The sequence below is a fragment of the Physeter macrocephalus genome, unplaced genomic scaffold, assembly GCF_002837175.3.
Source record: "Physeter macrocephalus isolate SW-GA unplaced genomic scaffold, ASM283717v5 random_214, whole genome shotgun sequence".
Classification (NCBI taxonomy): domain Eukaryota; kingdom Metazoa; phylum Chordata; class Mammalia; order Artiodactyla; family Physeteridae; genus Physeter; species Physeter macrocephalus.
Window position 1 is genome coordinate 45670 of NW_021145500.1, and position 10297 is coordinate 55966.

A 10297-nucleotide genomic window follows, 5' to 3' on the forward strand; every position below is an offset into this window, starting at 1 on the left:
GCAGCCGCCAGCCCTCCGCAGCCCCCTGCCCGGAAGTTTCGGAGAGCGGAGCTAAGGTCGAAACCTAACTGCGAGAAGCCGAGAGTGCCGGAGAAGCCCGGCCGTGGCCCGGGACGGACTCGCTTCTTCATCTTCAAGACTCGCAAGCGCTGCGGAGAGAGAAAGACTGGCAGGCAGTGACCGGCGGGGCGGCTCTTAGGCCGAGCTCCCGGTTTCTCGGGACTGGGGACTCGGACACTTCGCTCCCTTCTGTCTGGACGCTGCCTCCGGGGTGCTGGCTCCGGGCCCTCCACCGTGTCCCGGGGCTGTGGACAGGACGCCTAGGCGGCTGGAGGCTGCGGAGTTTTACAGGACAGGAACCGGGACGTAGCGTGTTAGGAGTGTGGCCTTTGACGTCAGCGCTGGGGCGAAGTCACATCCCAGCCCTGTGACCTCTTGAAGCCTAAGTTTCCCCGTTGGTAAAGCGGGGTGGGTGGTTCCAGATACAGCGTCTCTTCCAGCTTGACGCAGAGCTTGGGAGATGAATGACCCGGCGTGTAAGATGCACCCCTGGGATCTACAGCAGCAGCTTCCGCGGCTTCAGTTACACACCATCTACAGATAATACTTCTCCAAATCGCGTGGTAGGAAGACCTGGGCCGCAGACGTTAAGCGGTATTCGGTTTATCATCAGCCCTAGGTTTTTTTTTTTTCCCGTTTTAGAGTAAGTTCCTACCTGCACTAAAAGTAGGATGCGCCTGCCGCCATCCTCATTTGTAGAACTGCAGGGAAAAAATTTAAGTTACTATAAGTTCTGTACAGCCCTGTCCCTTTCTAGTCAAGTACCTGTTGGATATTTCTACTTGTTTTCTCAAACTTGTTTTTATCTTGACTTTATACAAAATAGTGCTTGTGGAGTTTTTTTAAATGTACAGAAGCTTACCAAAAAGCACAAGTTACTGTTTTTCCCTCAGACCCACTCCTCACAGGTAACCCCTGTTAATAAGTTTCTTGGATACCTTAAAATGCTTAACAAATATTTTCTGAATGCATAAATGTCCTTCAATGAATTTTCTTTGCTTGTGCAATCACATGTGTATGTAAGTTGCCTTTTCTCTTTAACAACATACTTAAACCTCTGTCAGTTCAAAGCTGCGGGGTACTGGCACTCCATCATGTGGTATTTAACCACTCTGTTGTTGATAGGCATTCATGTTTAAAATTCTTGTTATTATAAACAGTGTTGCAGGGAAGATCCTTGAACAGCACATGGAGTGTCTGACTCAAGCTTTGAGTTGTTTTTCCAGGAGCTGAGAATCAGCCTGGTGATGACAAAAGAACATGGACTTGGGATCCGAAGGTACTAGCTGGGAGGGGAGCTATTCATATGATCACTGAAAAAATGGTTCTTCTTGGTCTGGGAAAGGTTAGTGGGATCGCCTTTGATCCAACAGTTTTAGGAAATGTAAGGGAAGAAAGAAGCCTCAGAGTATTCCCCAGGCAAGCACATCCTCCCCTGACCAGCCAGTGAGGCAGGAGGTCACTCTAGATCATCATCTCAACCTGCTCTGGAATCAGAGAGACTTTGGTTCAGATGCTTTAGAATCCTGGCTCCATCTCTTAAAAGCTTCGAGATTTTGGAAAAGTCACATCACAATGTCTCAGAGCCCCAGTTTCCTCAGAATAGTTGTAAAGATTAGAGATATGTTTGCAAATTACCTGGCTCATATAGGCATGTGATAAACAGTAACTAATGCTGTTAAACCAAGGTCATTTTCCACTGACTCATTCATGCTTTCGGCCATTTCCTGTTGCAGACTCAAGCACACATGCCCAAGGCAGCCTCCTGATATCAGGGCTGTAGGATACTTTGAAGAAGTAGAACAGAATTGGCCATTATGAAGACCAGACTCCTGACTTGCCTGCCTTCTGGAAAGCAATAGGCATTAATTCCTTCATTTATTCAAGTAGCCATTTAATGAGTACTCACTATTTATTATGTGCCACAGACTATAGGATAGAGCTTTTCCCATCCAGGAGCTTTCAATCTCATCAGAGATAAGACACACTCATGAGAAATAAAATATACAAGACAATACAAGAGAGAAAATAGCTGTCAAGCAGCCTAGACTTCAGAGGAGCGCTGTCACTTTCACTTTCAGCTAGAATGATGGGGAAAGGATTTCATCATAAAGATTTCATGATGGAATTGGAATTTAGAGAGCTGTGAATGGCAGGTGTATTTAGATAGCTGCTGTCACAGCCATAATGATCATCTATTTTAGCTTTGAGGGAGAATCCCCTGCAGGCCAGGATGTGTGCCTGGTTCCCAAAAATGAAACTGAGCACAATTTCCTCTAGAAACATTGTTTTAAATTATCTAAACTACAATTCAATGACTGCAGCTATGTTATGGTAGCTAGATTATAAAGTCTATATTTAGAAATGGACATAAACTTTTGTGATCTGAGGTAAGTAGCAGTATGTGCCACTGATGGGAAACTTTGTTCCACTGTTCTGAACAGCCAGATCACAGATGAGCTTTGCAGTACCACCTGTTCAAACATTAGAAACTACAATAGGGAGGCATTGAAAGTTCTTGAGCAGAGGAGCAATATCAAAATCTTTGGGGAAAGTTATCTGGTACAAGCATGCAGGACGGATTTCAGCTGCAGAGCTTTAAAGGTTACTGCCGGGGGCTTCCCTGGTGGCGCAGTGGTTGCGCGTCCGCCTGCCGATGCAGGGGAACCGGGTTCGCGCCCCGGTCTGGGAGGATCCCACATGCCGCGGAGCGGCTGGGCCCGTGAGCCATGGCCGCTGGGCCTGCGCGTCCGGAGCCTGTGCTCCGCAACGGGAGAGGCCACAACAGAGGGAGGCCCGCATACCACAAAAAAAATAATAAAATAAAGGTTACTGCCGAAGCCCAGGTGTGAGGTAACAGCAGGAAGGGACAGATGCAAAAGATAGTATGCAAACGATATCTACCAAATTAGTGTTTTTTTAAAAATCACATAGGGAATTCCCTGGTGGTCCAGTGGTTAGGACTCTGCACTTCCACTGCAGGGGCCCGGGTTTGCTCCCTGGTCAGGGAGCTAAGATCCCACAAGCCACGTGGCACAGCCAAAATAAAAATAAAAATCACAAAATTTACCTGACAACTGGATTCCTTTGCTAATTCAGTAAGTATTGTGTGCCTACTAGGTGCCAGGCACTGAAGATGTAACAGGAGCAAAACAAAGCCCCACCCTCAGGGAGCTTATGGTACAATTGGGGAAGATGAGTCAACGTACATTTGAGGGCTTACTGTGTGCCAGGCACTGATGGAGGAGCTGGAGATGTAGCAGTAAATAAAGCTTTAAAATCCCTGCTTCTGTGGAGCTTACATTCTGAGAATGCAAATAACTATGTGTTAAAAGGAAAAACCAAGGAGTAAGGGGGACAGGAGCGTACACAGGTTTACAGAACAGAAAGTGATGCCGTGGAGGGGTGGGTATATACTGTTCATTCAATAAGTTTGGTTGTGAATGAAAAGAGAAATGGAGTGGCTGGTGAGAACAGTGGGGTGAATAAAGTATTTTTCAGGATAACGTAGGTAGAGGATTGGCAGCCAGTGAACAGTAAGCACTGAGCAGTAAGGGTGGAAGGAAGATGGGTTAAGAGCACTTTAAAAAGCTCAACTGGCAAAGAGGAGAGTGAAGAAGTGTGGTGTCAGAGGCTGAGGGTAAAGGAGAGGGACCCTCATGCCTGAGGTGCCTCAGGGTAAGCAGTAGGAGAGACGAGGGCCAGTGCGGCGGAGGCCTAGAGGGAACCTGTGAAATCCACAATTCAGACTGGTCAGCAATGGATTCTAAAGTTGCTGAAATAGGTATCGAAGGAGGAAGCATATGCTGCAATCATGTAATGGGGGAACTGGGTGTAAACAAGAATTGAGAGGGCAGGTACGCTGAATGTCGGACTTCAAATGAGGAGTGGGATGGGTCACCGTCCAACATGCTGGTCCAAGAGGGAAGGACTGAAGGGAACCATCTGGCCTCTCCCTTTGATGGGACTGAATTGGCCCTTTACCCCTCACCTGCATGCCTGAGGCCATATCAAGAGACTTGGCAATCGCCTTGCCCTGCCCTTTGGCAGCCCCCCCAAATCAAGTGACCATGAAGTTCCTTGATTGCAGGGACCATCCGGATATCCACTGGGGACTAGCACATGGTAGGCACTTGGTTTCTGTTCAGTTAAAGTGAAGCCACACACAGAATTTAAAGAGTTAGAAGGAACATCAGAAATAATCCAGTTTAAAAAAAAGAAAAAAGAATCTGGTTGAACTCTCTTGGAATTTGCTTCCTGTGAGGTGTGGGCCAAATTTGGGGTCTCTCACGTTATCAGGGTCAAACCCCCTCCCACTAAGCCCTTCAGTAGGATTTTTCTCCCATCTCCGAGATTAGGTCACGGTTTTCTAAGTATGGGCTGGTGACACCAGGACTCCCTATGACCCTTTCAAAGGATCTGTGAAGTTGAAACATTTTCACAATACTGAGATGTCATTTGCCTTTTCCACTCATTCCTTACAAGTGTACAGTGGAGTTTTCCAGTGCCTGCACGATATGTGACATTGCAACAGACTGAATGCAGAAGGAGACATGAGAATCCAGAAGTGAAGAGGCTTGCAAAAATGCAGAGCAATGCCACTCTCATTAAAATGGTTTTTGGGAGATGCAAGAGGGAAGAGATACGGGAACATATGTATATGTATAACTGATTCACTTTGTTATAAAGCAGAAACTGACACACCATTGTAAAGCAATTATACTCTAATAAAGATGTTTAAAAAAAAGGACCCAACACAGCCAAAAATAAATTTTAAAATTTAAAAATATAAATAAATAAAATGGCTTGTTTTGGAAAAAATATTTGTTATGGTTATTTATGCTAATATGTAATGGATTTATTCTTTTTAAACGAATTAATAAAGCTTTTAAAGTTGACCAGTTTTGATGTCTAAGATGGTAAGTATCAGTAGGCAAATTACATATAAGCCAGAGCTCTTTGGGTCCTCCATCATCTTTCACAGTGTGAAGGAGCCTTGAAGCAAAAATGTTTGAGCAATGCTGGGTTAGATACTGCTGCGCCCAGCTTCCCACCTCCTTTTCTATGGGAACCTAAATGGTAAGAAAGATCTAACGTAGCTTATGACCAGGCTGTCATCTCAACCAGAGCTCAGAGCAGCATCACAAAGTGACCGGTGTTTCCATGCAGACACACTCAGGAGTCTCACCCAGAAATCCCACTGAGCTAATAATCCTTGGACCAGTTTTTCTAGTTTCCTAAGCTTTGTTAATATCAACACTATCCTTCCACCAGGGCAGCCTGCAGGGAACCCTCCTAGCAGCTCAGAACCACCCAGTGAAATAACTGAGCTCCACCTCTTCTGAAAGGTGAAACCTAATCACTCCAGAGAGGCACACGCCAAGAACTTGACTGTTTCTTTTGTTAAATTCACCTTCCAAAAGTATTTTTATAGTATGGCCCTGGGACATGGTGACCAGAGTTATCAAGAAATGTGGGTTTTTTCCAGTTCTGCAGCCAACTGGCCACACAACCTCAGAGATGCTCCTTTCCTTCCATACCTCAACTGTACTCCTCATAAAACAGGGACAGGCTCCTGGCCTCTCCTGTCGGAAGCACTGCTCCAGCAATGACAGGGGAGTGCTTTCCAGCCCAGGCACAGTGAAGCCCCAACCATGTACTTACACACCTCTTTTTCAGTGTTTTAGATATTCAAACGCAGTAATCACTCTGCAAGAAAAATCTGATTTTAAGTTAATAGCTTTTCAAACTTCAGGCTCAAAAAATTAACATCTGTAAATTCTGGGTCCAGCAATTACCCCCTGATAAGAGCACTGCATTTGCAACGCACCTTAAATGGTACTAGGTGCCCACTGTTCAGTCCCTTTTTGTCAGTATACCTCACTTTAATCACATCATCCACATATGCAGCACCTCCCGCGTGCCCAGCCATGTATGGAGGGCATTACCTCATTCACTCCAGACAAGCCTGTGGGGCTTGTCACTGTACTGTCACTGTACAGATGAGGACATGGGCTCAGAGAGGTTAGGGGACATGCTCTGGCTTAATATGAAGTGGGCAAGGTTTAAACCTGACTTCCAAGTCTGTGAAGCTCCACTAGGGCGCTCTGTACTAGACTTTTTTTTTTCTTTTTAAACTTATTTATTTTTGGCTGCGTTGGGTCTTCGTTGCTGCACGCTATCTTTCTCTAGTTGGGGCAAGCAGGCTCTAGAGCACAGGCTCAGTAGTTGTGGCGCACAGGCTTAGTTGCTCCGCGGCATGGGGGATCGTCCCGGCCCAGGGCTCGAACCCGTGTCCCCTGCATTGGCAGGCGGGTTCTTAACCACTGCGCCACCAGGGAAGTCCCTGTACTAGACTTTTAAAGCAATAGCTTCATTTCCTTAAAAATATTTTAGAACCTAGATCTTTAAGTTAGGCTGCTTCCTGTTTTTCTTATTGTTCTTATTTAGAAAGGCTTGTAGCAGTTAAAGACCAGTCTGCACAGAACTGTACTTAGAAGAAAAACATTCCCAACTGCCTGTCTTGTTTTGAGATCAGCTCTCAGTAAAATAACGTCCCCAAATCCCTGCCAATAAAACAGTGTTGACCCTGCAGGTCCCTTGCCCTTCTCCCAAGCCCTCCGGCATCACAGCAGTGGGACAAAGGGAACTCACCTTTGGTTCCTAGAAGGGACGTGAACCATGTCACACTCCCCCACATTTTAAAATAGTCTTGACGCCCATGATTCCAGAGGCTCCTAGAGTTAAAGGGTTGAGAATGCTCAGTTTAGTTTTCCCGGGATTAGCTAAAGGCACACCATTTTGTCACTGCCTTTCAAACACATGGCAGAGAAAGACGGGAGTCCCCTCTCTAGAGGATCATGGGAGTCTTAGAAATGTCTTTTCTAAAGACAGCAAGGGTCCCGTACGTGGGGCGAGGTATGGATCAGCCCGCAGAGCTGCTGGAGGAGGCCTCGGGTGGCTCAGGCCCCGGGCCAGTCACCTGGAGCCGCCTCAGCACGTTACCTCATGTGCTGCAGGATGTGAGAGGCCTGCAGGCGCCAGTCTAAGGAGTGGCAGGTGCTTGTGCCCAACTAGCCAGTTCAGTAAGAATAAGAGAAAGGCTAAGGATATGGATGGCTCAGACAGACCGCCACTTATTAGCCTTGTGACTTCTCTGTGCCTCAATTTCCCTCCTCAGGAAAATAGTAAGAAACTACTCTGTAGGTTGAGTGGATTAAGTGAAAAAAATGCCAAATGTCATCTGTTATAATTACTATTAACCCCCAAAAGATAACTTTAAGACATATTGAGAGCTTCCACTCCAAATTCCTCATTATACGGATGAGAAAATTGGCCTAGAAATGTTGGGTGACTCGTCCAAGGCTAAACCAACCACCAGGGCAAATAGCTTTGTTCTCGGCGGCCAAGCTCCATTTCCTCCAGGATGTTCGTTCGGTCTGGGCACCTGTTTTCAGGACTATGACTCTGGCCTGACGGGGTTCCCTTTGCCTGCTCCACCGTCATGGCTGTGACAGCCCTTCACAGCTCGTTTCCTGGGAGTTCACACCCTCCTTCCAGACTCAGGAAATACAATTCAGTATGCTCGGGGAGCCTCTGAGTCATCTCCGTCTGTAAATCAACCTTTATCCGTCTATCCTCAACAGAGAGATCTCATCCTCCTCCAGTTTCTGGAACTGGAACTGGTGTTTTTCCTTTGGATTTTGCTTACTGTCTTCCACCTCTAAGTACATCAGGCTCCCCTCCCAACTTCAGACTGGGGACACCACCAGAGGTGGACGTAAGCCTCTAAGATTCTAGAGGAAACACTGAAGACTTACCTCAGAGGCTTAAAAGAGGTCTCCCAGCCCACGACCCCTCACATAGGAACTTCATCTGCCTCCCCACAGCTAACTGGCAGAGGTGACTGCATATGCAGACGGCTTGCTGGACATATGCCCCAGGCAGCTGGGAGGATGCTGATGACCATCTGAATCCCAGAAGCAGAGGACAGTTACCATGGCTACCAAGAGCTGTAACCACTGGCTGCCTTGGCTATGGGGATCAGCTCAGCTGACCTCTCAAGGTCCCTTCCAGACCTGGGATTCTACATTTACAGTGAGCCTGATGAGACCGTGTCTGCTGCAAGAAAATAGGAAGTCCTGTGACATATATGGCTCAGGCATAGAAAGCAATTATCTCAGAGGTCACCTTGTCTTATTCACCAGAAGTGCTGAGTCACAAGGCTACTTTCTATCTCTGCTGCAACATTAATAAGCAAAGCCTTGCTTTTTTTCGTATAGCACTTCAGGCCCTTTATAAAGTGAGTTTGCGACCACCATGTTTAATTTTTCTTCCTTTTACAACTCTGACCAGAAATTTTGATAGAAGTTTGTTCCATATTGTGACCAGGGAAACAGCCCAGAAACACTTGCGTCTCTGGGCCCGGAGGAGCGTGCTCCGTCAGGCAGGACGCTTGGATCACGAGCCTTCTAAGAACTAGGAGGAAGGAAGTCATTCATAAAGTAGGCAGATACTGAACTGCAACTTTGGTTTCCTCTGGCAATTCTGATTACAGGAATGTGGTTTGTTCTTATTCCAGAGAGGGGAAGAGTTTCTCTTTAAAACTTGACTCCCAGAAGCTCCCTACCGGTCTCAGGACAGAGCAGGGAGGTGGCTAATTCGACCCTGGTAACCTCCACGGCAGGTGAGAACACAGGCCTGGCTGCACCCCTCTTGATACCTAACCTCAGGACAGAGAAGGCTGTAGGTATCTACAAGACTTCCAAGAGCAGGAGAGAGATGCCCAGAAATCAGACTGCTGCCTGTGCTTATGAAAACAGCTGCAAGTCTTGCCTTGTTCCTGATGCAAGAAGCTTCATGTTTAGTGGATGTTTGGAGATTTTTAAAAATCTGCTTATCAAGATTAAATCAGGGCTTCCCTGGTGGCGCAGTGGTTGAGAATCTGCCTGCTAATGCAGGGGACACGGGTTCGAGCCCTGGCCTGGGAGGATCCCACATGCCACGGAGCAACTAGGCCCGTGAGCCACAACTACTGAGCCTGCGCATCTGGAGCCTGTGCTCCGCAACAAGAGAAGCCGCGATAGTGAGAGGCCCGCGCACCGCAATGAAGAGTGTCCCCCACTTGCCACAACTAGAGAAAGCCCTCGCACAGAAACGAAGACCCAACACAGCAAAAATAAACAAACTCCTACCCCCAACATCTTCTTTAAAAAAAAAAAAAAAAAAAAAGATTAAATCAAAGCCTTTATTAAACATCCCTCCTTCAAACCACCTGCATTTAAACCTATACCCCTCTCCCGACTTGCGAACTGCTAGGGCTATGTGTGTGTCATTGTCACCTGGAGGGTCAGATCCAGTTGGGCTACACAATGCTGAAAAGCCACGCCAAGGCACACCACACTGGGCACACCTCCACGGTTCTGTGCCCGTCAGGATCTAGGCAAAGGCTGGCAGCACTGGCCCTGGGACCAGAGCTCAAGCACAGGAGACCGGGAAGCTGAAGTCTGAGCCTCCTTGTTCCAGACCTAGCCATGCAGAGCGGACAAGCAGCTCTTGGCTACCACTGGGTGAGGCTCACCCATGTGCTTTTCCTTCTCGTCTCCAAAGAAAAGGGTGAGAGATGGAGGAGGCAATTTTCAGTTGTGTGTGGGTTTGATTTAAGGCTTTGGCTGTGGTCTGCTGATATATTAAAATACTTTCTGGGAACGCCATCTCCTAAGCTCCCCATCAGAACAAACGTATTTCCAAAAATGAAAACATTGAACAAAGAGGTGGAGCTGAAATGCTGATGCAGAGCCCAGTGGATAGGCCCAGGTCTGTCAGGTCAGGATGGTGTCGTCCACCTGCTCTGTGGAGTCGGCCTGGCTGGCCAGCTTCTTCAGAGACCTTCGGTTGCATTCATTCAGCACCTCCAAGCTGGCCACGTCCAGGATCTTGCAGAGGGACTGGGGGGTGAAGATGGAAACGAGGAGACGAAGTCAGAAAATACGGCTTCAGATTTCTCCAATCAAAGACAAAAATGAATGTTAACCCAGGACTAGAAACACTGAGGTGGAATCTGGCAAAATAAGGGAATCAGATGGATCCAGGGAAAGCCAAGACAACCACTCATCATGCCTTTCACGTGGTGAGGTACTGTTCAGTGATTTTGTGTGTGTGTGTGTGTGTGTGTGTGTGTGTGTGTGTGTGTGTGTGTGTGTGGTATGCGGGCCTCCCCCTGTTGTGGCCTCTCCCG

The 10297-nt window shown here is 47.3% G+C and overlaps 1 long non-coding RNA gene across 1 annotated transcript; it reads left to right on the forward strand.

The window, feature by feature from the left end:
* Positions 1–1176: 1176 nt before the first annotated feature.
* Positions 1177–10010, forward strand: LOC129391846 (uncharacterized). Its single transcript, XR_008616606.1, has 2 exons — positions 1177–1339; positions 1797–10010. It is a non-coding gene; the product is annotated as an uncharacterized lncRNA (long non-coding RNA).
* Positions 10011–10297: the final 287 nt, after the last annotated feature.